The sequence below is a fragment of the Zalophus californianus genome, chromosome Y, assembly GCF_009762305.2.
Source record: "Zalophus californianus isolate mZalCal1 chromosome Y, mZalCal1.pri.v2, whole genome shotgun sequence".
Classification (NCBI taxonomy): domain Eukaryota; kingdom Metazoa; phylum Chordata; class Mammalia; order Carnivora; family Otariidae; genus Zalophus; species Zalophus californianus.
In genome coordinates, this window is record NC_045613.1 from 1,131,822 (window position 1) to 1,143,793 (window position 11,972).

Below are 11,972 nucleotides of genomic sequence, written 5' to 3' on the forward strand. Positions count from 1 at the left end.
TATTTGTGATCTTATTTTATCCCTTTGCTAGGTTCTAGATTCCTTAAGGATGGGAACTTACTGTTTTAATCAGGGCATGGAATAGTTCCTTATCTTAAAGGATATAAATAAATATTTACTAAATTGATTAAAATCTCTCCATACCAATTCCTTTAATCATAATTTTTTAATGAATTCAGATTTTTAAAAATCAGCTTATTTATTTCAATATCAATACTCTTTCAGTAAATCTATGTATTCATTATAGAAAGTGATTAAGGGGCTTTAATAATAAAGGTACTGGAATAAAGTTACTGTGAGTACTGTGCACCCTGCAAAGAATGTTTATAAGTCTGTGTGTGTATAGGAAGAAAAAAATTAAGTATGGATCTGTTAATATTTTGAATATGATAAGGTAGAATTTGCCATATTAAAGACCATGAAAGTGAAGGAAATGATTTGTGTTTAAAATGTACATTTTTCAAAGGAAAATCTATTTAATAAAAATTTCCTTTGAAAAACAAATTTAATAATTTTTAAATTAGTATATTATTAAACATATCATATGATTTCATTTAAAAATGTTTTTGGTACAATCAGTAGAAACAAAAGTCCAAATTTTGATTTGAAGTATAAAATCAGTGTTCCAGGTTCTTATTCATTTGTAATATAAGCATTTTTCAAGAGTTTAGTTTCAGTGACTGTACAGTCAATTTTTTACTTTATCTACTATTAGAACTCATGTATAAACTAAAACATACACAAAAAAGGATTTGAGGTATTGTATTTTAAATTTTCTCTAAAACAATAGTGTTATTTTCTTGCCAAACCATCTGTTTGTAGTTTGTAAATTCTAAATTCTCTCAAGTGATATGAAATTTTATATTTAATTACAAACAATACATAGATTTTTAAAAAAACATTTTATTGGATTCTAATAGTATTTATTTTTAGTTACAAAACTTACTAGTAAACCTACTTCAGGCACAAATCATTATATTCTTGTATCATTTCTAAAAGGAAATGAAATATCTACTCCTCTCATTTTCTGATCTTTTAATCCTGAAAAAAATAGCAAAATAAACATTTAAATTAATTTACAAATATTTTTAGAGACTACATGTACAGTAACACATATAGCTTCAGTTTTACTTGAAAAATGTACTACAAATTAAGTTTGAACTCTATAATCTCCAAAATTTCTTTGTTGTTTTATTGTTGCTAGATATGAGTTGTCCCTGAAGATAGCCCCTGCCTCAGGACAGTTGAAATCTACTATATAATATTAAAATTACAATAGGTATCTTTCTTTGAGTACTTCCTGCCTGTTAGACTCTCAGTTAATCACTTTATTTTATTTCCATAAACAATTCTAAGAAGTTGTCCATTTATAATCTAAATTTACACAGGAGAAACTAAGTTTTAAATAGTTGAAACTACCTATCCAAAGTCACCTTTGTGTAAATAGTTTTGATATGGTATGAATACATGGCCTTATTTATTACTAAACAAAGAAATGTATTTTCTATATAGTATATAAGTATATGTGTACATATTATCTAGAATCTGTATCTCTTCACTAGAGAACATAAACTTTAGACTAAAATAATTGACTACAGAGGCGCTTGGGTGGCTCAGTCGGTTAAGCGGCTGCCTCTAGCTCAGGTCATGATGTCCCTCTCCCTCTCCCCCTGCACCTCACCTCCCCCCAACCCTGTTTGTGCTCTCTCTCTCTCAAATAAATAAAATCTTGGGGCGCCTGGGTGGCTCAGTCGTTAAGCGTCTGCCTTCAGCTCAGGTCATGGTCCCAGGGTCCTGGGATTGAGCCCAATATCGGGCTCCCTGCTCCGTGGGAAGCCTGCTTCTCCCTCTCCCACTCCCCCTGCTTGTGTTCCCTCTCTCGTTGTGTCTCTGTCTGTCAAATAAATAAATAAAATCTTTAAATAAATAAATAAAATCTTTAAAAAAATTGCTGTTTCCTAACCTCTTTAAAATAAATAATAAGTAAATAATTGACTATAAGTACTACATTATTTGTTATACAATCCTCAAAAATTGTCCCATAGCCTCATAAATATAATCATAAAACCCTATATTGCATAAAATATAATTTTTTTTAAAGATTTCAATTTCCATTTAGTCCTTTGCTGCTTCTAAGCAGGAAAGCACTAATTGCATTTGTAATTGTAGAATTACATAAACTTCCATACACAGCACTGAGATTTAATGGGAATGGATGAAGTTCACCCTACTGTATTTCTAATTCATTTGTAAAACTTCTATTAATGAAAGATTATTTTAAGCTAAAATTTGGAAAATTTTTATTATAAATTAACCTACTCATCTATTAATTCTAGCATTCATTGCTAGGATTAATGTTAGGATCAAATGCTAAAAGTCTATCCACCTTAGCTGCCTTCAGTCACATTGAAAACCACCTACCACAGGTCTCTCTTAGGTCTTTAAATAAATTTTCCATATACCGTGCTTTATATTCTGATATTTGCATTCTCTTCACTCCTAAAATTACTTTTGGTATCCTTCAGTATAATTCTAGCCTGCTGTTGCTAATGAAATGTTTGAAAGATAAGGAAGACTGATATTCCTCATACTCCCCCATAAAATGAATGCATTTTGGTAGTCTATATTATTGCTAAAATTCAAAATTATAGATTTTGAACCTACCATAAACATGTCATGTAGATAAATATCATTTTCTCAGATATATTGGCTTCAAGGGATACTCACCACTTCCTCCCGCTTGGTCTTGTCTGTTGCTGGCCAAGCTTCCAGAGGCAGGTCAGGAAGCATGGGGGGCAGAGGCTGTATGGGGAACATCAGAGGCAGAGGTGGCTGTGGCGGCAGGGGCTGGATGGGGTGTATGGGTGGCTGGGGCTGGATGGGCTGGTGAGGCTGTGGCTGGACGGGCTGGGGCTGAAAGGGCTGCTGGGCAGGCAGATGGAGCTTTGGCTGGTGGTGCTGGGTTGGAGTCATGGAGTGCTAGCCAGGAACTGGCATCATTGGTTGCTGGGGGACCATGGGCTGCTGAGCTGGCACCATGGGGATGTGGTGATGAGGCTGCAGGGCGTGATTCGGGGGATTCTGCTGGGACAGCATGGGAATGATTTGGTGGTGCAGCCATCCACCCATGGGTTCATAACCATAGGAAGGGTACTGGTGAGAAACAAAGAGTCAGGTTTACCATTGGCTCCACTGACTTCCAGCTGGAGAAGTAGTCAAGTTTTTCTTTGTCATTATGATAATATGAATATTTATTCATTTTTCCTTGTATAAGAATTTCTAACTGTGCACATAGATATGACCTTTTACAAACTAAATTTCGCATTAGTATCTGTATGTGGCATAGGTATGTTATTTCACATAAAAGAAAATTGAAATACGTGCTTAATATTCTAAGGGAATAAAGAACAAAAAAATCTGCATACCGGATGCCTTATGTTCTGGTACCATTTCAGAGGTGAAAGCACCTTAAGAGAAAGAGATATTAGAGTACATTTGTTTTAATTTAGTTGCATGAAATACAGATTCACTGATGCAGTCCTCTATCAAATTTGATAGCCTGACTGTGAGTTCTACAGAAGAAAGAATAAGGTAAACATTTGTCAGATACTTCCTATGGTTAGGCAGTGTATTACATCCATCACATACATTTCTCATGTTTTCTAACATACTCTGAGGCAAATGTCATTACTGTCACTTTTACAGACAAGGTCATGTGGAGTTAAAGAGGCTCATAATCTTACTGAGGTGATTCTGTTTAATTCCACAGTTCCTGCTCTTCTTTGCAAGAGCAAAACAAAACAAAACAAAAATTAATGTGATACAATGGAATATTATGCAACCATAAAAAAGAATGAGATCTTGCCATTTGCAACAACGTGGATGGAACTGGAGGGTGTTATGCTGAGTGAAATAAGTCAGTCAGAGAAAGACATGTATCATATGACCTCACTGATATGAGGAATTCTTAATCTCAGGAAACAAACTGAGGGTTGCTGGAGTGGTGGGGGTGGGAGGGATGGGGTGGCTGGGTGATAGACATTGGGGAGGGTATGTGCTATGGTGAGCGCTGTGAATTGTGCAAGATTGTTGAATCACAGATCTGTACTTCTGAAACAAATAATGCAACATATGTTAAGAAAAAAGAAAAAGAATAAGATAGCAGGAGGGGAAGAATGAAGGGGAGTAAGTCAGACGGGGAGATGAACCATGAGAGACGATGGACTCTGGAAAACAAACTGAGGGTTCTAGAGGGGAGGGGGGTGGGGGGATGGGTTAGCCTGGTGATGGGTATTAAAGAGGGCACATTCTGCATGGAGCACTGGGTGTTATGCTCAAACAATGAATCATGGAACACTACATCAAAAACTAATGATGTAATGTATGGTGATTAACATAACAATAAAAAATTTAAAAAATGCATGACCTCAGCTCAAAAAAATTAATGTGATATAGCATTAATTATATCTTTTTTTGTCTTGATGTCATAATGAAAAATAAAAGAGAAACATTGTGTCTCAACCTAAAACACAGATTTTCTGGTCAAATATGTCAGTCTTTTAAGACATAACAAAATCTTGCCTCAAGTTGTTAATACTTTTCCTCAGTTTGTGTAAGTAAACAGATTCACAGATTATCATCTGAACCTGTGAAAGAATTTAGTTTCACTTCTCCAAAAATAGTATTGTACTTGGGTAACCTCAGGTCCAGGGATACCTTCATATAGTAGTATAGCATTTTATATCAATACAAGAAACAATTACTAACCTTGCTTAAGTTACACTTGACAAAGCACTTTTTATATTGCTTAACTATTTTGCTCCTCAAACTATTTGAAGTATGGAACATTATAATTATTTTCCATCCTCAGGTGATGAAACCAAAGTTTCCGAGAGGAAAACAATTTGCCCAAGTTCCTGTGGTTAATATGTGGTTGAGGAGAGCTTCAAACCTGATTTCCAGAACTATGCTTTCCATTGCTCTGAGAATGTCTCATAGACCTCTTGGTCACTGATCTTTCAGTGAAGACAAACAAGGGAAACCCATAGAGTATGAACATCTTAGATTCATGAGTTTCTAGCTGTAAAGGAGCTTATATAAGGAGCTTATATAACATCTTACCTGACTTCCCCACCTTTTATATGACTGGAATAGAACAAAACTGTTCAGCCAGAATTCACTTTCTGCCCTACCATGCAACTCCACCATAGTAGTTCATGACAGATAACTTTATAGCCATAGAGGGAGAAGAAACTGAGTCAGAGAGGTCTCGTAGGAGCATGCTGGGGCAGTGAAGGCTTGAAGCAACCATCAAATGAGAAAGCTGGTAATGTGAATGAAAAAGCAGGACTGAGAAATATCTTGAGGAATCAACACGCTATTCTTTGCAGAGCCCAGGACATTGTTAACTCAAACAATGGTCAAAATTAGAAAGAGAAAAATTACCTCACAGCTGAAGTTGATATAACCAGGGTGCCCAGGATGAGGTGGTAGCTTTTATAGAGGGGAAAGGAGAAGAAAAAGGAAGAGGGAGAGGGAGAGAAGAGGGAGCAGGGGAGAGAGAGGGAAGGAGAGAGGGAGAAAGAGAGGGAGAGAGGGGAAGAGATTAAGTCAATATGCAATTATCCACATTAAGAGAAATTACTTTAAAAGAATCAGGATGGTGCAAAATATATTTGAAGTCTACTTTTGTTTGAACATGTACGCTGTGTAGGAGAGGAGCCCTCTCATTTTAAAGAGGTCCAGAGCAACTAAATGACTTTCCTAAGACCGGGAAGCAAAAACCAGTGCACAATTAACCTCCAGTGATCTTCAGACAACCCCCACATCAATGTTGTCAATTAATTCTATTCTATCTCATCCACCATTTTATATCTTAATGACACTCACTCCATGTTGGAAAAAGAGATATATTACTCTTACACAATTATGAAATATCAACAAGAGGAGAATTGTCTCACAAACCTTCCCTTACAGATCAGGAGGTAGATAAGTGCCTAGGTATCAAAGAGATTCCTCACAAATGTTATGCAAACCACATCAACAACAACAAAAGAAATAACTACCTGTGAATTATTGACGAATATGAAGATATGGGTGCAGTAAATTGGAAACATTATAAATCCTATAGAAAGTGAAAGAGTTGATTTATGAAATTTAAACTGATTCTTTTTATTATTCTGTCAAAGTTTTTATGGTAGAAAAAAACTTAAAGTTCAAAATAAAAAACAGCCTGAATAGGGTGCCTGGGTGGCTCAGTTGGTTAAGCGACTGCCTTCAGCTTGGGTCATGATCCCGGAGTCCCGGAATCGGGTCCCACATTGGGCTCCCTGCTCAGCAGGGAGTCTGCTTCTCCCTCTGACCCTCTTCCCTCTCGTGCTCTCTCTCATTCTCTCTCTCTCAAATAAATAAATAAAATCTTTTAAAAAAAAACAACAGCCTGAATAATTATCTACACCAGGACTGTCTGTCCCATCAAAACAGAGGCCACATGACTGATGCCCATTGGCCCTGGAGTGGGGGAGAGGGAGAGGAGAAAGAACCATGCAGAACCTCTTGCTCAGACATTGAGCTAATTAAGGGTCTATTATTTTTAAACGCTCGTATTTCTTAAAAGGGTTTATTTGCTCCGATCTGAGTGTGAATTGTTTTAGTCATGCAACTGCCTTTCCTATACCTTCATCAGGGAGTGAGGGTGTTGAATTCAAGAGTACAAAAAGGGCTCTATTTGTAATTTAGGGGCCTGTCAGGATACTAGGAATTGCCACAATGTAGGATTTCAGCAAGGCAGAGCACAAAACTTTTGTCTTGTGGGCAAGAGACAAAGAGAGGAGGCAGATATGCAAACTTTGCTGGCTTTTGGTTTATCAACTGCTCTTTATGACACCAAAAAGCAGCTGGGTTCTGCTTTGCCTGCAAATGATCTAAGCTGTCAGATCTTATGTACTTATGTCTAAAGAGAATGGGCCAGATTTCCAGGTCCTTGGTACATTTGAATGTAAAATATATCCACATGAATTTTGCACAACCACATGGAAATTCATATGCTTGGCAGGTGCACCCAAATGGACATGGCCTCTGACAACAAGGAGATCATTCAAGAAGGAAATTCCTAGCACCAAAATATTACCCTCTGAAGGATAACAGCACTGGGGTTTGCAGAGCAGAAAAAGAGTTGGATTCTTGTGGGAAATTGGGTTTTAGAGAAAACTTGCATTTTTGCAGTATTTCCTTAAAGCTGATTGAGGACTTTCAAGGGTCCCTTCCAAAAATTTCTTCCATCTAGAGATGTGTGACGATATTTACAGGGTAATTGTTTCCACAAAAATCTTCTCAGGTGCTAGTTAAAAAGCAGAGTCCTGGGTACTACCCCTACTCTGGCTATACTGAATCAGAATCTTGGGTGGAGGCATCTGAGAATATTTCTTATAACAAGATTTTCAAAGTGTTTCTTAAACACAGAAACATTTGAGGACGTCAGATCTCGTACTGTCTTAAACCCTAAAGTTTAACAGCTATGGGGCAGATTTTTATGTCCAAGCTTGTGAAATTGGAAATTGATTTATACAAGGAGCATTTTACACACAAGCATAGTGAAGGCTGCTCCCAGGAGGCAGGCAAACAAAATCCAGGTCCCCATTTCTTATGGTCCTGAAATATAAGTCAACACATGCCTTTCTTATCTCAAACATGCATATAATTAATGCTTCATAAAACACATATAATTTGCATTAGTCTATTGCTAGTAAAGAGGTTGGGACCATCCATTTTATTACTTTATTCACATGTAATCTCTACTTCTTAGCCCATTTTATTGTTTCTGGGGTCACAGCCCTATAAAGATGCTTTTCATTTAGATTGTGAGCTAAACAAACATAGATAAATGAATCATCTATCATTATGTAATTTAGAATGTCATTTTCCTTTACTATCCCACCCTCTATAGTCATCCAGGGTCATAGAAGCTAAATGTAACTTCCAAGTAATGATTAAAGAATGCTGTTGGCTATAGTAGTTCAGATCATGAAGGTATTTACCATTATTGTATTGCATTTTATACTTTTAGAACAAGGAGTCACAGAAATGTTTCTTGTATTGTCCACTGGGCTTTGCTACTATTAAAAACAAAAACGAATCATCCAAGAAAAGATGTTAAGTAAGTTGCCAAATAGACTAAGTGACTAGTATTTAAGTTCTACATGTTCCAACCTTGCAGTATCATACACAGACCTTGAAGTAACACCTCTGAGTTCTATGGGTTCACATTGCAAAAGATGTAAACAGGACCTGTCCCAGAAAGAGAGGTTTCTAATTTTCCTTGATTCTGGTATTATCTGATTCTTCAACGAATTAAAAGGATTTCTACCTGAAAGCTTCCATCTTTAGTCAGTGGTATCTTTCTTTTGTTAGGCACTGCACTGTAATTACTTCACAAATTAGACATTGGGATATGAAGCAGAACCCAAATAACCTAAGAAATACACATTGCTTCAAGGCCCGAGTTATTGATTACTTTGAAAACCGTAAGTAGAAAAACCCTAGCCCTTTTTATAGAAAGTGAATATAATGTATAATAATGCTGATATTAGAACTACAATAAGTTTGTCTATATTCTGTTTCTTAACAAATTAATAAGATAAAAGTTGCTGTGAACATTTTGTTGATGATCCCATTTTACAATAAGTTATTTAATGTACTTGAATAAAATGATTTTTAATGTTGTAAACCATACCCTGAATATTATTTTAATTTAATTGATAAGTAATTAAAAGAAATATTATTGTAGTTTGGTTTTAGAATGTGCTTTTGGGTTCTGGAACTAAACTTTAAATATATATATACAAAAGCTTTGCTGCGTTAAAAAAGTAAAAATTTCACTTAAGTAATCAAAGACCAATTCAACTGTGGTCCAAATGAGTTAATTCTGGACAGCATGTAGTATTATAAGTGTGGAATACATTTACCTATGTGAAATATGAAATACAGAGAAACAAAGAAGCATAATAGAAAAGAGCCCAAATTATGAAAAAAACTCACATACCTTTGAGTGTATCAGGAGTAAGTTTCCCTCTGAAACACAAGGATGCTGGATCTTTTAAATTTCTTCTAAGTATGAGCTCAATTTATATTATTCACAACATCTAGAACAACCAATCATATTTCTGAAGGAAATATGTGTTGAGTATATCATGAATTTTTAGCAACCTTGGTTAAATTTAAGACAGTATACTTTGATTAGTACATATATCTTTCATTATGGGAAATAATAGGTTTAACAGGCAAAAGAAGTTTAATTGGTCTGGGGCGCCTGGGTGGCTCAGTTGGTTAAGCGACTGCCTTCGGCTCGGGTCATGATCCTGGAGTCCCGGGATCGAGTCCCGCATCGGGCTCCCCGCTCAGCGGGGAGTCTGCTTCACCCTCTGACCCTCTTCCCTCTCGTGCTCTCTATCTCTCATTCTCTCTCTCTCTCAAATAAATAAATAAAATCTTTAAAAAAAAAAAAAAAAGAAGTTTAATTGGTCTGTTATTTAAGTCTGTAAATTAGCTGATTGCACATGCTGATGTATTCAGTATTACTTTAAGAACATGTTATGTCATTGTGGCAAGTATAATTTCAGAATCACCACTATTCTATTTTCTACTATTTGCCATCAAAGCAACCAAAACTCAGTGGTATCACAGTGGCAATACTTTTACTAATGATCTGAAAGAGAAGGCAAGAGACATATCACACACCAGATCACACATTTAAACATATATTTATAATTCTTATAAACACTTATCACAGCATATATTGCCCTGATTACCTCACTCCACATAGCAACAGCCTTTCTTTGTATTATGGCCCCTCTTTCCCATGTATTTGTGCTTTCATATATTAAAATGAATTTCTTTCTTTTTCAGAAGCTTTTAACTGTTTAACTGAACCATCCCAATATTCTAAGCAGTTTCTACTTCATCTAAACAACTAAAGTTCATCTCTCTCTAAGAAGACCATGAATTACATATTAAATTCATGTTATTTCTTCTACTCCACCTTGTAAAGCACTTGGATTTCTTCTTTTATTCTATAATCTGATATTCAATTAAAAAATTATAACTAATGACAAACAGTAATTGATAAGTTGCCTATCAGTTTTATATTAGTAAAGGAAATACTGAATATATAGTCAGATACAATTCTAAGTAAAGCTACATTTCTTTTATTACTTATTATTTACAAACTTTAATGTACATATATTATTAAATAGATGATCCATACTTGATGAATTAAATTCAAGAAGAAAACATTCATGAAATCAATGTAATTGTGGTTAAGATCTTGGACTTAGACTTACATGAATTTTGACCCTACTTTATCAAGGATTGAGTTACCACTGACAAATTACTTAGCTTGTCTGACTACCAGTTTCCTAATCTATAAAATGGGTAAAATAATAGAATCCACCTTAGAGGACAAGCATGAAAACTAAACAAAGGATATCCTTGGAAAATAGAAAGTCCTTATAACCTTCCTTAACCTCATCACATGGACACAGAAAATATTTAAAAGATGCAAATAAGTAAGAATCTAAAGTGATTTAAGACAGTAAATTATTAGGGTTTCAAATGGCAATTGTGTCCATGGTTATTTTTATTTATGAATATATTTATCAGGTGAATTGTATATTAGAGGCAAGAAGGACTCCTTTTGAAGAAGATTGTGAAAAATGGATTTTAGGGAAGTTGGCACTAACTTATTTGAGGAGAGATGCCTAGGTGATGAAAGACAGAGGAAAGAGAAGAAGGAAAGTGTAGATTACATTTTCTCTTTCAATATTTTGTCTCCTTTTATTTAACTATAGATATTGGAACTCATGAAAGGATTTTTAGGAATTTTTCATGCAACAGTATGGGTGATATCTACTGAAGAAGTCATTGAAGAAAAAGCTGTGGCCTTCTGGTTTTGCAATATTCATCTCATTATGTTTTTCTCTTTTTGAAAGTAAGAGAGTATTATGTTGGGTCTATGTGACCAACAGAATTATTAATGGCATTAATTCTTTTCAACTCCTAGATAACAAGTTAGTGCTAATTCACCATTTTCAGGGTTTGAAGACCAGTTCTATAGAAACAATGTGGTTCTTGCTTTCTCTCACTGCAAATCCTAAGTCATAGGTCTTAAAATGTTAATAACTGTGCATGAAATGTCTTCTCTTGAATTAGATACAATATAAGATGACATATATTTTAAAATCATTAAATTTTTGAAAAGAAAACAGAATATCAATAGAAAAGTTTTTCCTGCAAACATTTCTCTTATTAATGAATTGAATTTACAAAATCAAATTTTCTATTTTGACCTAGAACTTACCCCTCCGTCAAATAAATGTTACAGCATTTTTAGAGTATTCATTTCTGTTTCTTTTGCTTTTTTGAGGTCAATTATTTAATTCTCTTTATGATTTAAAGAAATGTATCATAAGCGTAAATACTCCATGATAATGGCAAAGACAAATGCAATAACGTGGTACTCGAATAATGTCTTTTTTCAATTATGCATTTTTACAAATGCATTAAACATATATATGTTTAAACCTATGACTTTTGTTTATTATAGAAGAACTTTGTATTTTTGTTTCTAAAAGTTTTTTTCTAACATAATGAGTAAATAGATACCCTTACAAGCTATAATTAAGCTATTTTGCTTTTATTCATTTTTATTCCTTTGCTTGACTTGCAACCCATCACATTTGCCATTCCATAATGCTTATACTAGCAAGTTCTCCCCTTCTAATCTGCTGTTTCTAATATATGGTGTGCTGAAAATCCATATGTCCAATCTTGTTCAAAGTATATGTGGACTGTCAGTAAGGAATGAGCTAAGTGATGCTGTTGAGGGGGACTTATCTGTGAGAAAAGTGTAAGAATATCAATTTTATGGCATTGATTTTTTTTATTATGTTCAGTTAGCCACTGTATAGTACATAATT

The 11,972-nt window shown here is 34.8% G+C and overlaps 1 pseudogene; it reads right to left on the reverse strand.

Annotated features, from left to right (window-relative positions):
* Window positions 1-911: 911 nt before the first annotated feature.
* LOC118356636 lies at window positions 912-7,639 on the reverse strand (annotated as a pseudogene).
* Between the last annotated feature and the right edge of the window lie 4,333 nt (window positions 7,640-11,972).